We start from the raw sequence: 12,693 nt of genomic DNA, 5'->3' as shown, positions 1-12,693 counted from the left end.
TATTGTCTTTCTTATTACTTTCTCAAAAATGACAACAACATGATGTCAGCTAAAATAACTTACCTTGTTGTTGGTCCTAAAAACATGAACAAATGTTTTTGTAACCTTCTATTTGAAATGGAAATACCACTATACATTTGTGATTAATTTTCCTTTTAAAACATCTTACCTGTGTCTATCTAGGGAAAAAAAAAACAGTAAATGAACCCTTCTCATCCCTCATTACCCAAATTATGGTTTCTAAATCTCATTTCCAAAAAACAAACAAACAAACAAACAAACAACTAGTGCTCTAGTGCTCTTTGTATAGTGGTTAAAATCAGGTGGTTAAATGTAGGGCAGGGAATATATAAGATGATGCTGTGACACCTTTAGGGCCACCAGGACAAGAGAGATATAAAACCTCAAGGTTTAGGATGCATAAAGGATGCATAGGATGCACACGCCAATTGGAAGAAGCTCCTACTTTCCTAAGATGATATAATTTAACCAAAAAGAACAATAATTATTAATTATAACACTTCACATATGTATAAATGCAAGAGAAAATAAAAATGGTTTAAAAACAACTAACCCATCCATCAATATTTGAGATTATTTGCAGCACAAACTAGATAGTCTAGAATTTTTTTAATACCCAAAAGAGGGCTTTCTGCCCAGAGGAGGCAAAGGTACAACTGTTTTCAGGCATCCTGAATCCAGGTTCATCCAGACACCAGCCACGTCCACTATGAGGCCTAAATTTGATCCCAATGAGATCAAAGCCATACAGCTGAGGTGCGTCAGTGGGAAGGTTGGTGCCATGTTTCCCCTGGCCCTAGAGATAGGCCCCTGGGTCTGTCTCCAAAAAAGGTTGGTGATGACATTGCCAAGACAACCAGTGATTGGAAAAGTCTGAGGATTACAGTGAAGCTGACCATTCAGAACAGACAGGCCCAGATTGAAGTGGTATCTTCTGCTTCTATTCTGATTATCAAAGCCCTCAAGGAAATGCCAAGAGACAGAAAGAAGCAGAAAAACATTAAGCACAGTGGAAATATCACTTTGGATGATATTGTCAGCATTATCTGACAGGTGTGGTACCCATCTTTAACTAGAGAACTCTCTGGAACCATTAAAGAGATCCTGGGGACTGCCCTATCTTTGGGCTGCAGTGTTGATGGCTGACACCCTCATGGTACCATAGATGACATCAGTAGTTGTCATTGTTGCCTTTAATTATTGTCTTTCTTATTAATTTCTCAAGAATGGCAACAATGAGATGCTAACAAAAATAACTTGTACTTGGTCAGTGGAGTGCTCAGCTGGTTCAGAACTACAAAGGGAAATGTTTCAGTAAGGATAATTTGACAACCAAAATATAAACGAACAAACAAACAAACAGCCCCCCCCAAATAAATACATTTTCTAAATTAAAGGGAAAAGTCAAGTATTTATCCTGACATTCTTACGTTAACTATATTTGAAATAATCATATAGGTGATGATCATTCATGTAGAAATTTGGGATTAAAAATTAACTATTTTGGAGCACCTGGGTAGTTCCGTCAGTTGAGCATCCAACTCTTGATTTTGGCTCAGGCCATGATCTCAGGGTTCATGGGATCAAGTCCCATGTCTGGCTCTGTGCTGACAGCTTGGATCCTGCTTGGGATTCTCTCTCTCCCTTTCTCTGCTCCTCCCCTGCTCGCTCTCTCTCTCTCTCTCTCTCTTTCTCTTTCACTCTTTCTCTCTCTCTCAAAATAAAATAAACATTAAAAGGAAGAAATTAATCATTTTGTAATTCCTAAGGAAATAATTGATTCATGTAAAAATAATCTATATCCTAAAATTTTAGTTGAAAGTTTGATGTAATTTTTTAATGGAGTGTTCAAAGTAACACCTGCACCCAGAAAACCCTACAATTCCCAATGTCATTTAAAAAGAAATTTTAAGAACTAATAATTTATACTGAAATTCCATTTTGAAAATAGATTTTTCAAAGTTTATACATACAAATTATAAAATTTGGGGGGAGTGAATTCTGCAAAGCCATTATAGACTTACCTGATGAGTATTTGGTAAAACATATTTCTCCGTAACACTTGAGAAGTTATATCACTTTTTGAAAAACCACTTTTTATTATGGAATAATGATTTCTTTTTACCCCCCAAATATGCCAAATACAATCTCTATAAGCAGTGTCATTTTCACATTATGGTTTCAAGCAGTTACACTCCTCCATTTACTCAACACAACAAGATGACAAGATAAATGACTAAGACACATAAATATTATAATGAAAAGACAAAGCGATGTCTTTTTATACAATATATAATTGTCTTTTTAAATTAAAAAGTCAGAAAATAATTGTAGTATATGTAAATTATGAGTAGAAATATCTAGGAATTACAAAGATAGCTGGAAAAATCATGGAAAAGACAAGTAATTCAAAAGAATACTGAGTACAATATGTAAACAAACACTTCTCCAAAGAAGAAATATAATTCAATGATAAATATTTTTAAAATATTTAACTTAATTAACAATCTAGGCAATAGAATTTAAAACAATATGGAGATTGTTTTGAGCACTGTGTATTATATGTTAAGTGATGAATCACTCCTGACACCAATAATACATGATATGTTGACTAGATTTTAAATAAATATTTGAAAAAAAAGTATGGAGATATAGTTGGTCATTCAATAGATCTTTAAAAGTAAAAATATGCTTATATCTTATTTAATATTGTTGAGGGAGTTTAAAATGGCACTTTTATGTACTTGACTAGAATATAAGGAAATATATTTGAAAAAACATTTTAACTATCTATTAAAATTTTTAAATGGTCAGATTTTTTTGTTCTTGCAGTTCTACCTGTTGGAAAATTATATATATTTTTACTCGTGTTCATCACAATATAGGTACAAAAATAATCAATGTAGTATGTTTGGACAGCAAAAAATGAGGAAACATTCTCATTGTGTAAAAGGGGTCATGTGAGCATGGGAAGAAGCACCTGGTTAGATTTGAGAGTAAGATTGTTCAGGATAAGGAAAGGCTTCTTTCCCAAATAAACATTAACTGAGTTGTTTTGTTTTTTTTTTCAATTTTAAAGATAGAGAAAAGGTAGACACAAATGTAATGTCAATCTCTCTCCATTGAAAATATACAACAATGATTCTAGCCTCTTTCACACCTAAATGAGGTTTACCTCATTAAGAGAAGTGATTTTAATGGGAGTGTGTCATAAGCCTCTGACTTTGGGCAGAATATATGCTAAAAATAACTACTATTGATGAAGTGTTAAATTATTTTTAATACTTGTAAAAGATTGATATTGTGTTCTTAAATTCTCTTAAGCCACAACCTTAATTTTATTTTTTCATTTATGACAGGTATTAAGTTTATAAAGTTTACAACCCAAGTTCATTATTTATGCTGCATTGTTACTTTCCTTCCTCATTCTTCTTTAACTATTAAATTGATTGCCTGGGTATGCTCTTTCTTTTTCCAAAGATTATCTTTGGGGAAGTGCAGAGGTATTCCCTGTTCAGAAATTAAATTGCCTAGTTAGACAAAATTCTGAGAAATAGATGATATAAACCAATCACATCTTCACAGCTACTTTATTATTTTGTATATAACTTCTTTTCACTGCTTTTACGACTAATATGCTCAGTGGTGTAGAAAACATTTGCTCAAGCTTCTCATAGAAGTCTGCCACTTGCCTATTTGTTACAGACCTGGTCTTCAGTAGGAGGCAAGACAGTTTCCCATTATTGTACTCTGTAGAGACTACATTTTTTTCCATGAACCTGGTGAAATGTTTTCCTTAGCTGCTAATGAATTACTCATGTTCTGGTCTTTGTTTCCCAAAGGGTAATTTGAGGAGGGCATGTGAGAACACAATTCTTTCTTCATTACTTTATTCTTTCATGGAGTAAATGTGAGAGTTGAAAGGGCAAAGTGAAGTTTGCAGATTTGAGAGGCAGAAAATGACTTAAAATCCAAGACATGCTTATTTTAAATGTGTGATCCTGGTCAGTTTAGCCAACTTCTCTGAACTGTTTTCTCCCGTTCATAAATAGGGATAACATTCCCTGATTTATGAAGCTGGGCTGTTGCCAATTTAAAATAAAAGAATCTATTTAACCTGTCAAATCACTTAAAGATCACATATTCAAATGTTTCTAATTTATACATCCTAGTGCAGATAGTGAAAAAATAAGTGGCTTGAGCCTTTTTCAGATACGTTTCTTAATCTTTAAAATGTTCTAATGAACCGAATGTGTAGGTTACTGAGGGATTAAATAAACTAATAAATACAAATTAATAGTAATAGTAATTACTCTTGCTATTACTAAATTACTCTTACTATTACTAAATTACTAAATAACTATTACTAAATTACTCTTACTAAAAAACCTCTCAATAATATATGATCAATAAATGTTAACACTTTTGCTTATTAAACAAATATTTATAGGATGCCTTATAAATGAAATGCAATGAGCTAGGTTCCATGGGGGGAGTCGGGAGACTGACATAGGTTTTCCCTTTACATATTTGTAAAAGAGTTAAAGTTATAAAAAAGTAACAACAGCAACACTGCATAAAAATTAAATACATTGTCTCAATAATCAAACCAAGCAGGTTTGAATTGCTTAAAAACTCTGTGGATTGGTTTTCCAATCTTTAAAATTAGATTAACAATAATACCTATATGATAGGCTAGTTTTGACAAATTAATATTTGTAAAGCACTTAGAATAGTGTTTGGCACATTGTAAAGGTAAAGTGATTTATAAGTTAAAAAATAAAACACATAGTAGGAAATAATATATGTAATTTGGTTACAAAGATGTAGCTGGATGACCCAGGGAAGTCATGTAACATTTCACAGAGGAGGTTAATTTGACCTAGGCCCCAACTGCTACGGAAGAGGTGAGTCAGTGGAACATTAAAAAAGAGAGTGCCATGTGTGAAAGAAAATGAAAAGGTACAGATTTGGAAATCCAAGAGTTTCCAAAAGGAACAATATGTCTTTTCTTTGGCTGGAGTGACCAATTTTAAAAGATAAGGGAGGAAAAGAAAAGATTGAAAAGCTGAGTTAGAAAAGAGATCCTAGAAGCTGTTGAATGCCTTTATCTTCCTGGCAATGGGAAGTAGAAGATAATTAATCTAGCAGCACAGTGTAGTATAAAGGCATAAAGGTTGTAGGGGAAAGACCAGTTTTGCAGGATTGCAGCAAACTGGGGCAAAGAAGGCTCAAAAGGAGAACACAGGAAGTAAATGAAAAAGTAAATATAAAATATTGCAGATGTGAAGCCAATAGAGTTTTGCAAGTGATAAAGGAGAGAGAGAATTCAAAAATGATTCTAATGTTTTTAGACTATGAGTGGGAATAGGGTTCTATTACCATAGGAACAGTAGATAGATGGCTAATATTTCTGATTTGACTCCGCAGTGGTATTTTCCTGTTTTTTTTTCTTCAAATTTTAGTTCTCTATAAATACCAGTAAGAGAATATTTTTCATTGTGATACACCTACTCATTGGAGAAAATGCACCCACATATAGACACACCTCTACTGCCATTGCCATCATAATCACTGTTTTCTAAAAGAACTGGAGAACACTCTAAAAAGTATTGAAATTTCTAAATCAACAACAAAATGGCATTTTGAATAATAAAAATAAAAATATTGTTTCTTTCCCTCTTTCCTTTCCTATTTTTCCCTTTACCATTCTAAGCAATTCAGTCCCAGAACTATGGAGTGACTGAAGGTGCCAAGGGCATGCAGACTTATGGTCTGAGCTGAGAAGGCACAGAGGGCTAGAGATGATTACCAGAGCTGAGTGACAGAACTTGACCAGTATGAGAGATTACAAAATTTGATACAGTTAAAGGGGATCTTCTTCTGGCCAAAGAAATAATATTAAATGATTTTAACTCATTGAATAAAATAACACTCATGAGCCCATTTTGATATAAATAAACAAATAGAATAGATCAAAAGTTCAATGGGGAACTTGGCTATTTACATTGTTTCATTATACCTGTCTACAAAATAACTGTCGATTGTAAAAGAGAAAATGAGAAACTCTACAATGGAGAATTCTGTTGGATACCTCCTTAATCAACCAATCAAAGTGATCATCATCAATATAAGAAAAAAAAAAACCACATGCCACCTAATAGGGCACTAAGAAAATGTGGCATAGCTTCTGTGATATTCCTGGAAAAGATAATCATGTATAGATGATCATGAGGTAGCATCAGGCAAACTCAGATTTAGAAACATTCTACAAAATGATTTTCTTATTCTTCGAAAGTTTTAAGATCATGTAATTCAAAGAAACACCGAGAACTATTCTAGTTGAAGGGAAACTACAGTCATGACAAGTGAATGCCATGAATGGTTCTGAACCTGATCAGTTTGCTGCAAAGAACAATATAAGGATAATTGACAAAATTTGAGTGGGATTTAAGGATTAAATGGATATGGTGTATCAATGTTAATTATCAGATTTTGACTTGTATTGTGGTTATGTGAGATCCATGTACATGATTACAGGAGATACATATTTAAGAATTTGGGGGGTGATAGGGCATCAGCTTAGCAATATACTCTCAAAATTTTAAGAACAAATATTTGTGTTTTACTTATTACTTTTCTATAATTTCAAAATTGTTCAAAAACCAACTATTAAAAATGAATAGCATTTCCACATATTGCCTTTAATAGGAGGTATTGAATAATTACTTTACTTTTTTAAAATTCCTTATTACCCTTTTAAAATATATTTTCATTCATTGCCAAGTATATACATATATATTTCTATGTTTTACTGAATACTGTATATATTTTATGATAACTTATTCTTATACATAATCTACTGTACACATATGTAATATTTCTATGAATACAGCCACGTAGATATTTTCAAAAAAACTTTCAAGTTCACAGTGTTATCAAGCCCTAAATTTTCTATGATTCACTGGAGAGGAGTAATATAATTCTCCATCAGAGAGGGGAATATATGCTCAAAGAGGAAAGTGATAATAATAGCTTGTGTGTACAACCAAATGGTACCTTTATTTTGTGCATCTATGAAATTATGGAACCTCAAATTTAAAAGGACCTCCAAGAGTCTTTAATATTCTATTAAGCTTAAATAGCCAAGCACTACTTTCCTCAGGGTAAATAAATCCTTTATGGAACCCCAATACATAAAATAGTTAACATCAATATGCTCTGCCTAAAACATAAATGCAGGCCCCAGAGCACCTCTGCTTGGCTTTTCCTTCATTACCCCAGAGGTCGCTTTGCAACCAGAAAAGAGTCCCTACAAATTCATAGACTACAGTTTGAAAACCATTTTCTATAGCATTTCATATTTAATGTATGAATCCTCTTTCAGCATATCCAGGAGATAATTCTATATTTCCCAGCTTTATTTTTTATAGTTCCAGTAAAAAGAGCTCACTAATTCCTAAGACAGTTCATTCCCATTTAGACAGTACAAAATATCTGTCACTTAAAAGACAAAAATAACTAGAGAAGCCACCTTTGTGATAAAAATAACCATGTTATTTTCTATTATCTATAATTAGAGGAGTAACAAGAGCCAAAAAGAGACATAGCACAAAATGAGCCAAGTCTAAGGTCAATAATAAATCTTATTTTTAATTCCAAATGCATTTTCTATGCATTGTAATTTATGGCTAAAATTTGAAAATATGTATATATTACAAAATATGATGTATATTCCTAAATAACTGCAGTTTATTAAAGTTTCAATTAATGCTAATAAATAGTTTTATTAACAGTTAACTTGTTCATATTTAATATTCTATAAATCTTTTGTTCAACTTTGTAACGATGGAATTGTTAATTATCAATTGCCGTTTATTGTGTATTTATTTAGTGACAGGTCCTAATCCATGTGAGTGGGATGCACCACAGAGGATAAAGCAAACAGAGTCCCTGGCAGCATGAAGATTAAAGACCAAAAGTGAGGAACTACTGAAAGCAGATATATTACTAAACACATAATATGAATTACAATTTAGTAAACTTAGAGATAGATATTATACATGGATTTAGTTATTTTCCATCTTTTAATTTCTTCATTATAATGATATCACCACAATATGGGTTTTCATGATAGACGTTATATCGTTAATACTAAATGTTTTTATATAGGGTATCTTTGAGAAGGTACCAATATAAACATCTACATTTGCGTTTTCACATTTATCATTCATGATTATTTTTAATAATTGTAGCAGAAGATTAATACTGTTCTTCAGCATGTCAATTAAACATGCTAAGGCAAATTCCAAAACAATTCATTACATGCTGGGCCTACTTATCTGAATAACCAATGCAGACTGCTGAAAAACAAGAGAAAATAAGTAGCCTATAATATATATTCCAAACCATCTTTTATTTTGGAATTCATTAACTTGACAGATATTATGTCTAGAAACATGGGAGCTCTTTGTTACAGATAATTTATTCATACAATTTAACTGATTCAAAGTGCAGTATGGTGTTTCCCTTGATACTAAAAATTTTAATGATCAAATATGAGAATGGGAGAAAAAAGGCATTTTATTCTTAAAATAACTTTTATATTAAACTCTCCCAAAACACCTTTTAAAAGAAAAAGCAATTAACAAATGAACTGACCTAATTTTATAAGCCATCTAAACTACATCTCTTTTCTTTTGTTAATAACAAAGCTCTTACTTTAGTACTCTTACTATGAGCTGGTTCTCCATCCTTTTGTTCTGAAATCTCATTGATTCTCACAGTTGTCATACTGCATAGATAGATAGATAGATAGATAGATAGATAGATAGATAGATAAAACCTATATCTATGTCTATATCTATATCTATATCTATATCTATATCTATATCTATATCTATATCTATCAATATCTATATCTATATCTATATAAAATAAGCTGTATTTGATACCAGTTTCTAATCCTTCTTTTTGAAACCTGGAAAACTATTCTTGCTCAATAAAAAACATATCATAGGTTAATAAAGTAATTGTAAATATATAATCATTTTTCACAAATGTTTCCCAGAGATTTTTGCATTTAATTCCTGCATCAATCACAGCTTATCTTCAAGGATCACGGAGTATGTATATAACTAAGAAATGCTATTGTAGAACTGTTAATAGATTTTGAAAACTAATTTAAATTACATATGAAGAAGAAACATGTATTTAATAGCAATTCTACTCATTAAGTAAATTTGACTTTCTAGTTTTTAAGAAGGTACGTTCTCCAAAGTCTCAGTCTACAATAAAAATAACTTGATGTAGTCTTGCATATTAAAAACACAATAGCATCTATTTTTAAAGGATAGTAAACTTTATATCTATCTATCTACCTATCCATCTATCTGCCTATCTATCTATCTATAGACTAGAGTGATGTATACAGTGACTCAAGATTCTAAGCCTGATATGTAAATTGGGCAAGGCTCAGATGTGTACCCCTTTGTTTGGTAACCATTTATACATTGAAAAAAGTAATATGAGAGATTAAAGTTCATTTTAAAACAATTAACTTTGAAATGATCACAGTTACACAGATAATCACACATGACTTGAATTGCAATGCAAACCTACATCAAATCTACTAGAATAATACCTGATGAAATCTCAGTGATTGGTGGATAGCTTCCACTGACCTATTAATTTATGCCTGCTAGCTAAGTAGGTAAATACATTTTTCTCAATATTTCTGGGTAAGTCTGGCTGCATCTGTTCCTCAATTTGTCTTTGATAACATGTTGTTTTGATAATATTGGTACAAAACTGGCCATTTATATTCATGCTTTATAATTTACTTTGAAAACCAGTCCCGGTAGTCCTGTTAGACGTGATTTTTATCCCCATTTTATAGATGTGTAACCTGAGGCTCAGAGAGAAAAATATTCAGTCATTAGGTTTTTAAGAAAGCAAGCTAAGATCAGGCCTTTGAAATAAAAATGAAATTTAACAAGATAATTTATATGTCTGGAGATGGTATAAAAGTGATTGTTCCTAAAGAAAATCTTCTTAAATGGCTTGTATTGAGAAGATGGAGAGAAAAACTTTTGACACTTCTGTGTACACAATAATGGTGACGATCTTATTAATCACTTACAGAAAACAAACAATATTTAAGCCACTTTACATTTGTCATCTCTCAACTCCTGCACAAACTTATGAGGTAATCATTATTATCTTCATATTGCAGGGAAGAGAACTAAATCTGGAGAACTTTAGCAATTTGCCCCTAGTAAAAACTTAGTGAATGTGTAAGGTTTCAAGTTCATCGCTGACTCTAGAACTCTGGGCTCTAGAACATGAGATCATGAGTTCAAATCAATCCATGTCATGTTATGCACACATTCAGCCCTGAGATAATGTAATGTCCAGTCATAAAGTTTATGCTTAATTTTAAATACCTTGAATTAAGGTCAGCATGATGACTACATGCCACATGGAAGAGCCTGGGAAAATGTTTTTATTTTGTAGTTTGTCTTAATTTTAGATTAAGTTGTAATAAAAACTATTTTTAAAACATTACATATATGAAAAAATTTATAGAAAAAGGTGATCATGGAGACATTAAATTGAAAAATAAAAGAAAAATATCTAAAAATAATATTGAATACAATGATAAACAAAATGTTAAGAAGAGTCATAAACTGGGAGGAAGTCAGGAAACTGACTACATCCCTCAGACTGAACAAAGCTGTCTTTCTCAGCAAGTCAGACAGAGAGGAGAAAGGGCTTCAGCCCTGGTGCACACTCCAGGGTGCTTGCAGCCTCTGCTATCCTCCACTTGGCCTTTTTAGAGCTTCATCCTCTACCCTGAAAGATATGTTGCCAAAGATAAAGGTTTCTACAACTTGGACGGTAAAGTCAATATAGTAGAAACTCCAAAAATAACTAGAACTGCATGGACAGAGGTTTAATTTATACCTAAAACTATTGTTTGTTTTGTACTTCACATTGTATAGTCTGCAAATTCTGAGTTTGGGGGTTAGGTGGGGTGAGAATAGACAAAGTATCTCATATAGAATACTTTGAGGGTAATGATCTGGAAATAGTCTTGGAAATAATCTGCCAGAGCCAAAACTAAATGAAAAGTAATGTGTTCACTCAGCAAATCCGAGATAACCCCGACTACCTCTCTCTCCCTTCACCCAACACAGACACAAAGCATAACAAGACCCTTTTGTATTATACTGCATATTAAATCAGGTCTAAACTACTGGTTGCACACATGGGTACAAGGGAGAGTGTTGTGGGGGAAGACTTATTGTTATGGGGGTCACTCAGTTCTTGTCCCAGATGCACCAAAGAATTAGGGACCCAAGACCAGAATGGGAAGATAGAGTTTATTGAATAGATAAGTATAGTGCATTTCAAGTGTGAAAGTGGGCCACTGCTGGAAAAAGAGTGGCAATGTCACTGAGAGGCTCTAGCTGAATCCTTGTAAGCCCATTTTGGGCATGCTTAAATTTGGCTTTGATTGGCATTTTTGATTGACAACTGGTGGTTATATAAAATTTTGGCTTCTGTGCATGCACCTACCTATGACACCTTCTGTCATAGTTGTCTTTATTTATATGTTGTGTATTTATGAGTGTCTAATGGGCTTTTGTTGTGACCTTAAAGGTACTTAAGGGCCAGTTGCACCTTTGTGTTCATGCTCAGCTCTTAGAAGTCCCCTTGTGGCTTTTGAACCACCTCTGTGACTAGGATTTTCCTGTTATTAGCTCTTAGAGGTGTCTCTGAACTTGTGGCTGTTAATCCTCAGGGGTGGCTCCAAAGGGGTGGCCATATCTGCGTTATTCCTCCTTGCTCCTGCCTAACTACTGCAGAACACTATGATCTTTTACAGATGGTCAAAAGCACGTTCTGTTTGTAAAAATACTCATTTGTTGTTCATATGTTGAGAAGCTGAAGATCCAAAGATCATGACGTTATTTTTAATTTATTCCAACATTTTTTAAAATACAGGCCTGAATTACAAAACTTGATACTGTTATGGGTTAAACAGAGTCCCCCCCCCCCACCTTCAAATTAAGTGTTGAAGTTTTAACTCTCAAGACCTCAGAAAATGACCTTGTTTGGAAATGGGATGTTGGGGATGTAACTCGTTAAGGTCAGGTATATAGGGTGGGCCCAAATCAGAGGGGCAAATTTGTGCACAGGCACATGTACAAGAGAACACCTTGTGTGCATGTAGGCAGCCATCTACAAGTGAAGGAGAAAGGCCTGGAACATATCCTTCCCTTTCAGCCATTAGAAGAAGCCAACCCTGGTAACATCTTTGAACTGTGAGACAATAAATTTATGTTGGTTAAGCGATCCAGTTTGTGGTACTTTGTGAAGGCAAACTAATACATATGGCATTATGTTTAAAAGAATTTGAAATAAAAAACTCCAGTATTGCCCTAGTTTCACGGGAAGCACACAGAATTGATCATTAGGAGACTGGTCCTAGTTAGAATTGGTCTTCACTAACTTGCTATAAACATTGTGAAGTCAATTGCTTTGAAATAACTAAACTTCAGTGAAAATGTAAAATTATTTAATTAGTTCTCTTTAAAATGTTTCAGAAAGAATGTCATCATAAATGTGCAGTGCTATGTAAATGTTGGTAATGGAATTTAATTTATT

The 12,693-nt window shown here is 32.9% G+C and overlaps 1 long non-coding RNA gene and 1 pseudogene across 6 annotated transcripts in view; both read left to right on the top strand.

The window, feature by feature from the left end:
• Positions 1 to 8,729, top strand: part of LOC128314489 (uncharacterized) — a 362,097-nt gene extending 353,368 nt beyond the window's left edge. For 2 of the 6 annotated variants that reach the window (XR_008296207.1, XR_008296209.1), the window contains one exon: positions 7,916 to 8,728. This is a non-coding gene — a long non-coding RNA (uncharacterized LOC128314489). Of the gene's footprint in view, positions 1 to 7,915 lie in introns of all 6 variants that reach the window. The other 4 variants (XR_008296197.1, XR_008296198.1, XR_008296196.1 and 1 more) reach the window with 3 other exon arrangements.
• Positions 731 to 1,086, top strand: LOC106982941 (60S ribosomal protein L12-like; annotated as a pseudogene).
• Positions 8,730 to 12,693: the final 3,964 nt, after the last annotated feature.

Source organism: Acinonyx jubatus, chromosome A1, assembly GCF_027475565.1.
Source record: "Acinonyx jubatus isolate Ajub_Pintada_27869175 chromosome A1, VMU_Ajub_asm_v1.0, whole genome shotgun sequence".
Taxonomy (NCBI): domain Eukaryota; kingdom Metazoa; phylum Chordata; class Mammalia; order Carnivora; family Felidae; genus Acinonyx; species Acinonyx jubatus.
The sequence above is the reverse complement of the archived record's forward strand: the minus strand, read 5'-3'. Positions and strand labels throughout refer to the sequence as shown.